Genomic DNA, 15,967 nt, shown 5'->3' with positions numbered 1-15,967 from the left:
AATCTATGGCTCAATCCTTCACCTTTTGCAATAGGAGTGTCAATGGGTTTACAATCCCATATCCTTCAATTCAAAATTGGAAGACAACCAACTTTTGACAGTATTGACAAACTCCATATTGCTTTCAGCAATTAGTATATCATCAACATATAATGATATGATCACAAATTTATCCATGGATCTTTTGATATATATATATATATAATGATCCTCATCTATCATTGTAAAATCATATGTCATTATGGCATTATGAAATCGTATATACCATTGTCTTGACAACTGCTTAAGGCCATATATCGACCTCAAAAGTCGACATACCTTTTTCTTCTTGGCCTTTCACAATGAAACCAGCCGGTTGTTCCATATATTTCTTCCTCTAATTCTCTATTGAGAAAAGCAGTCTTTACATCCATTTGATGTAACTCAAGATCCATACTAACCACTATTACCAGAATTATGCGAATCGAGATAAATCTCACTATAGGAGAAAATGTTTCTTCATAATCAATTCCTTCCTGTTGATTATACCCATTCGCCACAAGGTGAGCCTTATGCCTTTCTTTTTATTTTGAGAACCCACTTGTTCCCCAATAGCTCTGTGTCCTTTTGGAAGATCAACCAGTTCCCAGACTTGGTTTGACTTCATTGACTCCATCTCCTCTTTCATTGCATAAATCCATTTTTCCTTATTAGGGCAATTCAGAGCCTCATTAATATTTCTTGCCTCATCCTCATCTTGTGGAGCAATCATAAAAGTTCCCCCTTCAATGTCAAAACATCAATGGGGAATACTCTGGCGACTTGTTCGCCGTATGGGAAAATTGTACACTTAGCACATCATTCCCCATAATGCTCCCACTAGGATTAGATAATGACGTTGTCTCATCATGTGGTTGCAATTGAGAATGAGTTGAATTCAATTCATCACTTCTCATATTACTCCCACTTGGACGAACTCCACTAATATCATTATCTTGATCCAAGGTTTCAAATAGGGATAATCTTCCCTTATTTCGCCCTTCTTAGGAAATTCATCCTCTAAGAATGTGACATCCCGTGATTAAATTTCAGTTATACTCCCACTTTCCTGCTCACCTATGAACACATACCCTTTCGAGTGTTCGAAGTATCTCATGAAAATACTCTTATTTCCTTTGGGACCCAATTTCCCAAACTTGTGAGAGGACTTATGAGTATAGGCAGTACAACCCCATGGCTTAAGAAAACTTAAGTCCGGTTTTCTACCTGTCCATAACTCATATGGAGTGGAACTAACTGATTTGGAAGGCACCCAGTTAAGTATATAGGCAGCAGTTAACAACGCATCACTCCAAAAGGTGATAGGTAAGTTAGCATGCGCCATCATGGACCTAACCATTTCCATTAGAGTTCTGTTTCTTCTCTCTACAACATCATTTTGTTGAGGAGTATATGAAATAGACAACTATCTTTCTATTCCTTTCTCATCACATAATTTTCTGAACTCATCAGATAAATATTCTCGACCTCGATCGGATCTAATTACTTTTATTTTCTTGTCTAATTGATTTTCAACCAAGTTCATAAACCTTTTGAAACAACATAATGCTTCAGATTTATGAGAAATCAAATAGACATATCCGAATCGAGTATAATCATCTATAAAAGTGATGAAATAAACAGCCCCATGCCTTCTTCTCACATTCATTGAACCACAAACATCATAATGGATTAAATGCAGAGGAAATTCAGCTCTTTATCTTTTCCAAATGGTTTCATTGTCGTTTTCCCTACTAGGCAATGCTCACATATTGGCAAATCGCATTTTTCAATATTGCCCAACAAGCCCTTTTTGGCCAGTCTATTCATATGTTGTTGGCCAATATGACCAAGTCTAGCATGCCACACAATCACATCATTATCATATGAAGTAGAAGACGTGAAACAAGGGAATAACATATATTGACATCACCACAGTCAACATTTAGTACAATAAAACCATCTAGAAAGTGACCACAATCATGGTAGTTTGTATACAAATACAAATCTACACCGTTATTACGGAAGTTCACACTAAAACCAAGCTTAACCAACATTAAAATAGACACTTAAATTTCAATGAATCTCCAGAGCATTTAGAACATCATGTAGGAACAAGGTGCGCCCACCACACATGTTTAGTTGGCAGGTGCCAATCCCTTTAACTTCAGCTCTGGAGTTGTTTCCCACATAGATCCACTTAGTTCCAGTTGGTATTCGTCGGAATTCCACGAAGGATCCTCTATCCTTCGCTACATCGTCTATTGCTCCTGAATCTACAGTCCACAAAGGATTGGATTCAGTCTATAAAGTAGAACTTGACACAAAAGCAAAGTTCTCAAATGTACAAGAGGTGTATACCTTCTTTAGTTCACGACAGTCGTGAGCATAGTGACCTCTATTGTCACAATTGTAACACCTCACTCTTGACATTTTCTTCACTTGAGGACGTTTTCCTCTCTTGTGTTGGTTAACTATTGATCTCTTGCAATAAGGACTTGATCCTTTGCATTCCCACATATTGAACGAATCAATACGCTTGCGCTTAGAGCTCAAAGCCCTTTCTGAGCTAGAACCAGCATTGCAAATATCTATTTTCGGCTCACATGCCATTAAGCGGTCCTCTACTAGCTCAAGGTGGCGCACTGCATCCTTAAAATTTTTCATAACATGGTCAAGAGCTTCTAGTGCTTCTTGCTTTTCCAGCACATATTGAATCTTCATATTCAATATTTCACAATTGTTGCCGTTCACATTAGCAATTACGTTCTTAGTTGCTGAATCCATCAATCTGAACACATCAGACATATATGCACGAATAATTAATGCCTATCATTTATGCATCCACTTTGCACAGACCCATCATATCAATGAATAATTTCAAGTAAGGTTTCAGAATCAAAAGGTCACTATGTTTCCAATCATCCTCCAAAAAATCCTAACTTAAAACTATCAATAATATAATTGTCTTATGCAAAATAAATTCTATGAAGTTACAAAAACTTCTATAACTACCCACAGCTAATTACCCACAGCAATCAGCAATAACAGAAAGTAACAGATAATATCTAACATCCAATAAAATAACAATGCTTTCACATAATACAACTATACATTACACTAAGCAATATATACAGAGAAAAATATCAACATGGAAAGAGATATTTACACCCTTAAAACATCTCATGATTAATCTAAGAAATAAATAGGGAATGTCCCTTCTAATCTATAAGTCAAAAACATCTGAGAAAACTGAAGGCACATTTGCCAACCATGGAAAACTTTTGGAGAGCTTTCATGTCGCCACCAAGGCGCATTTACTCTACGCCATGTGGCGCTCAATCTAAGGGTTGAAGTTTTGGCCAACTCAATCCTATAGTACTCTCTTACAAAAGCTTCCACTAACCCCCTGTAATCCAGGACCACGTTGACCTCCCATAGCCGATCTAACACTGCTTGCCATTCAGGTGGAAGAGTGTTCATCAAAGCCGGCATCTTCTCAAAATCCGGCATAAGATAACCATTCCAGATGATTTCATGTATCATCTGATTGACCTTGACCATGCGTGATACTAAATCACCATCAAGCCACCGATAATCAGCTAACTCTTTCATCAACCTTTTCAGTCTAGCTCTTCCTTCGTCCGTTCTCGGGATTGCAGGTATTCGTGCATAACACATCATAGTTCCTGCAACAAATGCAGAACTAAAATGGATCACTTATAATCCACAATAAACAAAATGGAAAATACATAATTTTCCATGATTCATGCAACAAATGCAGAATAAAAAATGGATTACCTCTAACCCACACAGACATAATTGAAAAAGAAACAAATTCCTTTTTTTTTTTTTTTTTTTTTTTTTTTTTTTTTTCGGGTCAACGGTCAAAGTCAACGGTCAACGGTTGTCGGTCAAACGGTCAACGGGTCAACGGTCAGGTCGTCGGACCGGTCGAACCGGACGGACCGGTCGGGCCGATTGGGCCGATCGGGCCGGGTCGGACGAACCGACCGCACATGCCGCACGCGTGCGCGGGATGACGTCACGCAGACGTCAGCTGTCATGTGCCGCGCGCGTGCCGGGCGTCCGCGAGTCGGGTCGGGTCGCCGATCGGGTCGCCGGCCGGCCAACGGTCGTCGGTGCTGACATCATCAATGACGTCATCCCAGCGGTTACCGACCGTTGGGTGACGTCATGCTGACGTCAGCACGCGTCGGTCCATCGACCGGCGCGTGTCGGTTCGCCGGCCGGCCGTGCGCACGCGCCGGTTCGCCGACCGGCGCGTGTGCCGCACGCGCTGGGCGAGCCAGCGCTTCCGGGCGCGTCGAGCCCACGCGCAGCGGCTTCTGGCCGCGCGTGGGGGCGCGTGCGGCGTCGCCCTGCGGCTCATGACATGTTGCCGGACTCGCCTCGACGACCCCTTTCTCCCTATGTGTTCAGAAAACGTTTTCGACTTACGAAAACTCAGAAAAATGGCCGAACAGCACTCGGGTGTCGGGATTTCTCGCCACGATCCGTACGACCGATTTTTTTTTGCGAAAAATCAATCAAAAACATCAAACAGGTCGGGAAAAACGTGAACTAGGGCTCTGATACCAATGTTGGGAATAACTGATCCCCAAAAACCGGATTCGATAGTAAATCGAACCCCTAAAACGAATGCGGAAGACGAAGCCCGGGAATAACACGTATCACCGATCGTAAAGCACACCACGGATTCGAGCGTACCTTGTTAGCCACAAATTAGACACCGACGCCGATTGAGGAAGAGAAATTGGCCCTGTTCGATCCGATTAAGCCTTGATCGAAAGAAAAACGTGCCGTATGCTTTACTGTTTTTCTTTGGAGAGAGAGAGCGCGTGGGAGAGGAGAAGACGTACGTTGATTTCTGTTTTCTTCCAACCAGTGTCATCTCTCTCTCTCTCCTCCCTTTTATACCTTCCCCCATCCACGGGCCCTATTCCCGTGGGTCGGGCCTTTTGGGCCCAGCATGGGCGGATGGGCCTTAAGCCCATCACAATTAAAACCATCAAATATATTAGTGACCCTACCAAAAATGTTACACAGATAGATTTTGGAAAATGGAATTAGTGCATAAGGAGGACATTTTATAAGACAGCTGTTGGATATATTTCCATAGAGTTAGGTTTGTCCGTGTGTTGTTTAGAAGGCATTCTGGGGAATATGTGTTATGAGGGAATTAGGTATTGCTTCCTTTATGGAGAATCCTCATTTGAATTGGTGCTTCAGAAAGCAAAGGAAGAAGTTGCGATACTTATACTTTTCACATTCTCATTTCACCCTTCCATCAAGTGCAAGACCGTTGTCTGGTAAATTGGTAATCTTAGCATGACACTGATGATTAGGATAGTTAATTTTGATGTGAATCAAGTACATCATATTGACATGGATTTTGTGCTTCTTATATAGGACCAAAGCTTATCATAGTTGACCCGCAAACCCTAGAAAAAAAGGTGTTGTTTTTCTCATGCAGTTGCTTTGTTTTGTCAGGTTTTTTCCAGTTTCATGTTCATGAGTTTGATGAATATTTCATTCTTTGTTGGTGGTCTCTAGAATTTCCTCGGGGCTCTTCATCCAACAACTTGTAGAATCACGGGTATGAATATGCTCTCTTTGTCTCTCTTTTTTGGGCCTCCTCTGTTTCATCTAAATGCGGCACATTGTTCCTTTAATACATCCATATGCTTGTTTCCTTCTTTTAGGAGGCTAGTCAATAAGAATACTCGAAATCTAACTCCATGATTAAAATATGTCAGGCCAGGTGGAAATGAAATGGATATTACTACCGTCAATTTGAGATTTTCAATATCTCTTCCCTAGATCTAGAGAGTTATGGACACCTTATGCAACTTCCTTCTCATTAAACCTGATCAGGGTGCTGGGAATTCCGCTGTCCTAAATAATCTTAGAGCTGGCCTTTAGCAATGGAGGACGCATCCTAAATAAATATTGTAGTTTCCTTTCACCTAAAAATGTGGAGGCTAAGCTATGCACCAGAGATTGGTTATTTAGAGTTTCGCCTGAGGAAGATCTCGATGACCAGTCTCTCATTGTCGACTTCTACGACTATTTGCATTAAGTACTTTCTTTTATCTAAAAAGTTCACGATGAAATTATCTCTTTTGTCTCCAGAAACAGAGTAGCATGGTTAAAATGGTTTTTATCATGTTGTAGGTTCTTAAGGATCAATGTACTGAGTTGAAATCTATGGAAGTTCTCACAAATTCATGATGATAAACCCAGCCATAACAACAATGTGTAGCAACTGTTGAGATTATTGTGGTCTTCATTGAATGTAGAGGCATTCTGGAAAGCATTACTTTGGCACTCTTCAATTGTAAGGCTATTGTGGAGGCTTTCTCTTAGGTTGAATCGATCCTAACTTATAATGGTGTTAAAGTTTGTTGTCCCCCATTCATCTCCATTTGCCAAACGATGAAATTCCATGGTATATACACATTCATCTCTAGTACAGTCGATTAATATTAATAGCTAGAGAAGAGCCACATATTCATCTCATAATTCAAACTTATTCTAGTCTTAGTGTTGATTATCTTGTTTGCTTTTGGCGGATTGAACTTGGAAATCGGTGTCCGGAAAATGAGTCGAGTTCTTTGTTGCCAAATTTTTCGGAGTCTCTTGATGCATTTACTTTTGTTGCACAAAGGAACATCCAATTCCAAATTTGACGAAGCTCGCATAAATCTGACTTGTGAAAGACCATTTTCATTGTGGCCGTCACAGATGCTTCATTAGATGGTGTTCAAGCAACTAATACTTAATTTCACATTGCAATTTTCAGTTGCTCAATAGAATGTTCACTTCAGACAAGAGAAGCATGTTCACGGTCTAATTCTTTATAAATATTTCAATTTAGAGGTTTTTTTTAACATTTTTTATTTTTACTATTTTTATTTTATAATTTCTTTTTTAATCTAACTTGAAGTCTTTATCCAATTAGCATATGGCTTAAAGTGGGCGTGGGTTTTCCTGGAAAAATAATGGGTTTTAGCAATACGGGTCGGGTCAAGTTGGGTATGGATCATTAGATTTACACTACATGAATATGGGTCAAATATGGGTTGACCCATTTTCGACCAAACCAGACCCAACTCAATTCACCCATTTGACAGGTCTAGTTAATTCTCATTTTCATCACAAAGTTAATGTAGAATTGCCAACTACAACCATGAAGCCGAACTCAATATCAATTTCTCTAGATGATTGATGTAGTTGGAGATTTGGGTACTTGATAGACCAATGTTTTTATTTTTACTATGAATTTACTTCTTCATTTCTTGCATTAGGGATTTAGTGATTGTTGTCTTCTTCATTTCTAAGGTTCGTCTTAGTTTTGCCTAGTATTCATAATGAGTCTAATGATAGATCCATATGCAATCATTGAGTTGTTAACCTTTTGTTCTGGTCTTCTAGATGATGGCGAAGGGAGCATTGCTGATGATTTTGATAAGATCGATAATCTGGTAAGTCAAACTATTCATAAGTGAGTTTCACGAAGTTGAATCAGGTATTTCATGAATGTAATCAGGCCCGATTAGGGAATAATCCTACATATATGTTTTGCTCATTCATTGATTGTGGCATGCGAGGTTTCGTCATTAGCCAAGGTAATGTGGTTCTTGGCTGCTTTTTCTAATAGGGCCATTGAGATTATAGATTTCTTCAGGTGATAGGACAAAGGGATCTTGTAAATTTGCTTCCTATGTTTCACCACGAATTCACTTAGTTGTTTGTCTCGTGACAGTAACTTTTATATTAATGCACCTCACACGTACATCTTAATAATATTTCCCTCCCGTGTTACCTTAATGTTAGCTCTGCTCCTCTTTAGCTCCGGCTTTTTTTTGCATCAACATGTTTTCAATTATGATATATTAAATACTTTACACAAGACCAATTTTCCATCGTGAGACTTTTTCTAACATCTTAATATTTTTTCTCCCACGTGTGAGCTTAATGTTAGGATTGCTTCCTCTTAATTCAAATATCATTATGTATCAACATGTCTCGACTTGAATCTCCAACACTGACCTCCATTCTAATCTCTTACTCCAAGCTAGACCATGAAGACCTCATTGCTATGCCATAGCACAAGCTTCTAACCAAGACTCTTTCGCCAAGCTAAACCATAAGGCTACTACACCACAACACGCACTTTCATCTGGTCTTTTTTGCCAAATCAACCCATAAGGTTACTTGAAAATCGTGTTTATTACGAGATTCATGAGTTACATTAGTTATAAATGACCAAAAAAATTAAGTTAAATTATGCAACTATAACTATTGCGAACCATAAGTACAATATAATCATAAAGGGAGGAGCAATATTACAAGGGTGCATTTGTTTCGAATAAATATGTGATTTCAAAAACATTTTCCAACAAATAATCGTTTATATTGCTTACAAAAATAAATGGATAAAAAAAATTTCATTATCTACGAAAATAGTTAGGCATGACTAATTTTTCTAAACGTTAAAACCAATTATTTAAAAAAAAAATCCAAATTAGTCATCATCATATAATCATGTTTTATTTCGAGTGTTTATGCTTTGAAGGTTGCAACGGCTAAAACAACCCAATGTCGCTAAGAAACAATTGCATTGGTACACACATATTTGGACAAAAAAAAATTATAGAAATTATTTTACCGCATCTATACAATTTGATTCTCGATTTTACATTCATGAATTTATTATTTAAATTCATGATTCGGTACCTCAATTTGCCAATTATAGTTAGAGTAAGAGAGGGAAATTTTAGAGCTAAATTCCACTTTGTTCCTTAAATAAAATTGTATATGTCACCCCAAAGATAATACTTACCAATTTTTTTAGTGTAAGATTAAGAACTTCTTTTAGAATTAGTCCAAGAAAATTGTCTATGATAACCGAAAATACGTTGAATTACCTTGCAGTTAATCCATGCTTTACATGTCTCAGTCTTTGATAAGCTCATATTTGTGAACACCGAATCATATGTTATTAGAGAAATCATATTTTTTTTTAGCCAACCCATTGATTCTAGCAAACAAAGAAGTTCATGTTCCAAAATAAAAACATAGACAACCCTTTACTAATGGAAATTCTAGCGGACTAATGCCTTTGTTTTGAGAAAAATCGAAATATGTTTGCTCATATGGTACACAAAAGTGAATTGCTTCAAGGTGTTTTTATGATCAGTGAATATGATTAAGCATTAACTATTGTTGATAATGAGTATAGTCTATTAGGGGCTGCATGGTAATGTTCCAAAAAAGTGTTTTTGGAACACTTTTTTGTTTTTTTGTTCCTGGAACAAAATAGGAACAAAAAAAAGAAACAAAAAATTTTTACTTCTGGACTTCAGAAACACTTCTTCAACGCCTAAAAGAAACGCTTCTCTTCTTCTCTCTCTTCTCTTTTCTTCTTCTTTTCTTCTTTTTTTTCTTCTTTTTTCTTTGGCCGGTTGCCGGCCTCGGCCATGGCCAGCGATCGGCCGTCGAGGGCCGGCGATGCCATTGAGGGTCGGCGACCTCGCCGGAGCATCGCCGGCCCCGGCGAGGCCGAGCCTCGCCCGCGCCGGCGAGGCCGAGCTCGCCCAGCCAAGGCAAGGCTCGGCCTCGCTCGAGGGGAGATCTTCGGCTAGGGTTCCGGCGAGGGGCTCTGGAGGACGGTGGCGCGGCACTAGAGGCTTCGGGATCGACACGGGGCGATGCGGGCAAAGACTGGCGGACGGCGTCGCGAATGGCATGGTGAGATCGGGACGGCGTCGAGCTATGGGCTTCGGGGCGGCGCGACGGTAGCGTCTGCGGAGGAGGCTGCTGCGAGGGGCACGGGTCTGCAAGCGGAGTAGCGGCAAGTGGTGGCGTCGCGAGGAGTAGCGGCAAGCGAGATCGGTCGGTGTCGCAGGCGCAGGTGCTCGGCTCCGACGGCAGGGCGGCGAGGCTCGGCCTCGCCCGCGCCGCGAGGCTCGGCCGCCCGCGCCGGTGACGCCGAGCCTCGCCTTGGCTGGGCGAGCTCGGGCTCGCCCAGATCCGGCGAGGCCGAGCCACGCCCAACCACGGCGAGGCTCGGCCTCGCCGTGGCTGGGCAAGGCTGCCGGTCCAGTCGAAAATATAGAAAATAAAATAAAAATATTAAAAAATTAAAAGAAACAAAAAAAGAATAAAATTTACCAAACGTGTTTCTATTCATTTTTTATTCCCGGAACAAACGTTACCAAACGCGTTCTTTTGTTCAAAAACCGTTCCCCGGAACAGAAACACTTTTTTTATTTCTGTTCCCAGGAACAGAAAAGGAACAAAAATAAAAACATGCGCGCCCTTAAATGTTTATTCTAGACAATAGCAAATGCGATATAAACCCACTGCTAAGCCTCTTCGGTTTTGTCAAATAAAGTTCATGAGTTATATTAGTTATACAAGCCGAAAAAATTAAATTAACTTGTGCAATTATTTCTACGCAAAACAAAAATACAGCAATATCACGAAGAGAGGAGCAATATCTCACAAAAATATCATCATATAATCATATTGTATTTCATGTTAAGGACATAAGCATGAATCAAAACAAGTAGATATTCTTATATGGCTTCATCAAGGAGTGTTTATGCCTCGAAGGTGGTAACGCCTACTGCAACCTGGCAGCGTCCCGTCAAAACAATTGCATTCAGTTTCACTGCAAAGTCCACAGCCTGAGGCACAGATGACGCGACAATCCTCATTCTTGCTGCACTCACCACGCACGACCATTGAAGATGGCAAACTTGCCCCCAGCAAAATGAATACAAGCACGAGCACAAGAGCTAACTTGGATGATGATCTCCTCTCCATCACGATCGATCGGCTCTATTGCAGATGTGGTATTCACCCGAATGAATCTTTGCGTTGTAGGATGGTGCATTTTATAGGCGTCATTGAGGGAAAATGTAATTACATTTTATTTTTCATATTTAGTCATTTAAGGAAATTAGATCTAAGTTAGAACCTTTCGTCATTTAGGTTCTCTTGACGAGGAAACAAATGTGGATGTTGTGGATCTTTTAACAAAGTATTAGTGAAATTGACAAAAATGGTACACACATATTTGGTAAATATTATAATTATTTTGCCGAAATTTTACAATTCAATTTTCGTGAATTTGTGACCTAAGTATACGATTCGGTATCTCGATTTGACAATTGTAGTTAGAGTTAGAGGGGGAAATTTCAGGGATTTAAGCCACGTAGAGTTCCTTATAAAATTGCGTATGGTACCCCAAAGATAATATTTACCTATTTTGTTCTACTATAAGATTTCGAACTTTATTTATAGTTAGTCTATGAAAATTGTCTATGATACTGAAAATATATCGAATGACCTTGCATGTAATCTATGCTCTTGATGTTTCAACCTCTAATATGTTCATATTTGTGGGATCAAATCCCTCAAATGACCGGCCACATCTATGTAATTAAAGAAATTGTAATTTTAAGCTGCTTAGTTGATTCCATGGTGTATATAGAGGTCATGCCCATTATGAAGTGATTATATTCACCGTGTTAAATATTAAATAAAGAGCACTGTGGTACTCGTGAGCTTTTCTTCTGCTGAATTATTATGGGGATATATCATCCAGAACTTTAGAGTATCTAATTAAAATTCTTCCCATTCTTTTGATAACTTAAAATTTTGATTTTTTTATCTGACTGAAAATCTTCATTGTCCAACCTATCTTCCATTTATTAACCTCATCCTATGCTAAGGGTGTCCCGGAGAACATGCATGCAAACCCTACGAACCAGCATAATGGTAAGTTCTAGAATAAGCCTTAAAGCTAGCACATTTGATTTTAGAATCTAAAATTTCAAAATATGTGAGTAAACGATCAAAATATATGTGATGCTGAGCTTATATTAACCCTGTATTATGTGCAGGATACTTAGTTGAAAAGTAAATGGTACCTCTTTGTAATATTGATGACGAAAATATATAATTACTTTTTTATCTGAGATTATTTTTCTCTTATTAGTATTTTCGCATCCGAAAAAACCCTAACTAATTAGCGAACTTTAACCCCATCCGAAAAAGAAAGTCTCCAAACCCAACACCCCCGCGCCCCCCAACCCCCCCCCCTCTTTCTTTCCCGAGGGCTATGTCCAATGGCGGCACCGCTTTATAAGAGGGTAGCAATCAAACAGTAAGTATTCGATCATTAGTATAATATTCTAAGTATTAATCAATTGACCCCACTAATCTCAAAGTTTTGGCTCAAATTTGCAAAAGTCTTACCATAAATATTCTAAGCATGGACTAATTCGAAAACCCAAGAAATTCTATGTTATGACGATTGTTACTAGGGTAAGCATGTTGAACCGTCCAAATCAGGAATTGCCTAGACCGGACCAAATTGTTAACAGGGGGATCAGTCCAGTTCCCGATTCCATAAGATGGAACCAATGATTTTCGGTCTATTTCCTGATTCCCTAGGGGGCAAGGGCGGGGGAAAGGAGAGAACCGAACTAGATTGACTCTTTTTTGAAAAAAAAAAGTTTTTTAATTTCTTGAAAATAGTAGCAAAGCCGTAAAATAGTAAAAACTCTAGTATTTTTTAAATTTTTTAAATTTTTTTGGCTAAGTGATAGGCTTCACGAAACCAGTCCGGACCGAATAGAGAACCAATCATCCCTCCTTGGTACATTTTTAAACAACAAAATTGACCTCACTAAATGTAACAATGAGAAAGTCAAACTTTAAAGGAAGTCGATATAATCACTTTCACGAAAATAAACTTAGTCAAAGTTGAAATTGTAGTTCTCAAGTTTTCGTCCTCGCATGACAGTGATTTTCACTATATTTGAAGGATATTTTTAAGTTAATTTTTATTAAAGAGTGTCTCAAGGCACTTTTTTTGCAATCACACATAATATATATTACATATCTCATGGTATGTGTAATTGATGAAGTAAAAATTCAAACGTTTGTTTTTATGTGTATTTACCTGAAGTCAATCGATAACAAATAACAAGACCCTTTTTTGTAATTAGCTGTTGGGCGAATTATGTCAATGATGTTATTGCCTATTGGGCGATCAAATTCAATCACATGCAAGAGTTATGACCTAAATGGTTTTGCAAGTTTTGCGAACCGACACTTATCTTGCTTGAAATTGGACTAGGTCTCCAAGTCTCGGCCATCCACTTACGGGCATGCATGGTTGAATTTTTATACTAGCAGTTGGCAGTTACATATAATGCCTATGCGAGTGGCTACAAAAATATACTTCATGTATAAGGAAGCTATCTATTTCCAAAAGTAACTTCTCGTTGATGAACCAAAATTTGTTCTGCTCTCGTCATATGTTCACACGGATTTTCTTAACGCCGTATTATCCACGTCTCTAATATAGTTTTTTAACATTCATGTAACTCCATTTATGTGCATGTAAAGTTACACAACTTTAAATCGCTAAAATTTAGATAGAATGCATAATAGATAAAAGATCTTTGATTTCACCCACAAAGCACTTTTTTCTACCAAATTATTCCCTCTTCCATTTAATGAGCTCGTGGCAAATATTTTCAAACAAAGACCTGTTTTACAGGTTTTAAAGTAATGTCAAAATGAATAATATCACTTATTAAATATATAACAACTCTTCGCAGTATAATTTCAGAACAACTATAGTTCAGGCACACCTATAACCAACGGGCTCAACAGATTAAACAAATGCACGGCTTAATGTTATCTTGTTAAAGATTATAAAATTAATATCCGTTTATTTTACAATGAAAGAAATTCAGATTAGCTCAGGATGAGTATTGACAGTTGATTATCAATCGGTGGCATCAATTCAATAGGGTGCAGATTATCATCTCTTTTTCTTCAAATTTTAAAAGTATGACCTCTACTTACTAATCAATCATGACAAATTTTATATCAAACTTAAAAGTTCTCTATGAGTGATCTTCGGAATGATTTAAGTATGAATCAAAGTAATTCGATAATCTCATATGGCTTCATCAAGGACTGTTTCTGCTTTGAAGGCGGTAACAGCTAATGCAACTCAGCAGCATTGCCGAGAAACAATTGCATTGATTCTTGATGCAAAGTATACACGTATTTGGCAAAAAAGTTTATTGAAATTGTGTTACCGCATTTATACAATTGGATTCTCGATTTGGTATTCGTGAATTTATGATTTAAATTCACGATTCAGTATCTCGATTTGCCAATTATAGTTAGAGTTAGAGAGGGAAACTCCAGAGCTATACTCCACTTTGTTCCCGAAGTGAAATTGTGTATGATACCCCAAAAGATAATACTAATCTATTATTTCAGTATAAGACTTGGAACTTTTTTTATACTTAGTCCAAGACAATGGTCTATGATAGATACCGAAAATATGTTGAATGACCTTGCAAGTAATCCATGCTGTAGATGTTTCAATCTCTAATAAGCTCATATTTGTGAACACGTAAAATCATATGTAATTAGAGAAATCAGAATTTGAGAGCCAATCGATTGATTCCAACGAACAAAATTTTAGTGTTCCAACATCAAAACAGTGCCAATCCTTCACTAATGGAAATTCTTGAGGACTGATGCCTTTATTTCGTGCAAAATTGAAATATGCTTGCTCGTAAGATTTACAAAAGTGAATTAACGCGAGAAGTTTTTATTATTGATAAATATGATTAAGAATAATCTGTTCTTGAAAAATAGTATATTTTTCAGCGACGTTGTTCCTCGGTTTTGTCAATAAAGTTCATCAATTTTCTTAGTTATACATGTTGATGAAAATAAGTTAACCGGGCAATCACTTATAAGCAATACAAAAGTACAGCAATATCATGAAGAGAGAAGCCATCTTTCACGAAAAAATCATCATATAATCATGTTTTATTTCATAATAGGGACATAAGTATGAATCAAAGTAAGTAGATATTCTCATTTGACTTCATCAGGGAGTGTTTACACTTCGAATGGATACTTTGTTTAAGAAATTTGGTGAACATATGGCTTTTCTTTTCATGTCTCATAATTGATATATATATATGTTCTTATGCAACTTCCTTCTCATTAAACCTGATCAAGGTGCTAGAAATTCTATTGTCTTGAATAGTCTTAGAGTTGACCTTTAGCATTGGAGAACGCATCTTAAATAAATATTGTAGTTCCCTTTCGCCTAAAAATGTGGAGGCTAAGCTATGCACCAAAGATTGGTTATTTAAAGTTTGTCTGAGGAAGATCTCGACGACCAGTTTCTCATTGTCAACTTATAAGCCGTGACATTCTCCTTCACCTAATCGGGTGACACCCTCGTCACATCTTCAGCATGGACTCGATCCATGTGAATTGGTGGAGACAAGCATTTTATCGAAAATGCGTTGGACTTAAAATGTAGGATAATTCATTATTTGCCAAAAGCTAAGCTGCTTGTAAGATCGACCTAATTTTTTTTTTTTTTTTTTTTTTTTTTTTTGTAGATGCCATAGACATTGTTGGAAAATTGTCAAGTGGTCGACTTAGCAATATATAAATAGTGCGACTTCTCGAGGAATTTACATTAATTTTTTTTTTCATCAATTACTATCACTTTTGGAAAAATATTTCAAAATTTACTAAATCAAGTGGATTCAATTAATGAATAAGTGATAAGGCACGTCGCTATTTTCTTCTTAATTTTCTGTTTTCTATTATAGCACGTACTAAATTTTAATTTTCTTTTTAATTCCACCGTAAAATTACTTTAGGAATATGCCTATGCGGAATGACATGTACTGATTTTGAGTAGTAATGTATGTAGCTTCTAGCTTTTTGGGAAATCGAACTGGACATTGAAGAAGAGGTGCTGGAGTGAACCGAATCTTGTCATTAAAGAAAGAATGTGCAAAAATTGCTCAACCAACTGAACCGCAAAATTTTTCGTTTGTTCTGGTAATAA

The 15,967-nt window shown here is 38.0% G+C and overlaps 1 long non-coding RNA gene across 1 annotated transcript in view; it reads left to right on the top strand.

Annotated features, from left to right (window-relative positions):
- Positions 1-7,490: 7,490 nt before the first annotated feature.
- LOC120292167 overlaps positions 7,491-15,967 on the top strand; it is a 16,064-nt gene continuing 7,587 nt past the window's right edge. The window contains exon 1 of the long non-coding RNA XR_005549912.1: positions 7,491-7,526. This is a non-coding gene — a long non-coding RNA (uncharacterized LOC120292167). The remainder of the gene's footprint in view (positions 7,527-15,967) is intronic.

The sequence above is a fragment of the Eucalyptus grandis genome, chromosome 1, assembly GCF_016545825.1.
Source record: "Eucalyptus grandis isolate ANBG69807.140 chromosome 1, ASM1654582v1, whole genome shotgun sequence".
NCBI lineage: Eukaryota > Viridiplantae > Streptophyta > Magnoliopsida > Myrtales > Myrtaceae > Eucalyptus > Eucalyptus grandis.
This window is presented reverse-complemented; position numbering and strand designations above follow the sequence as displayed.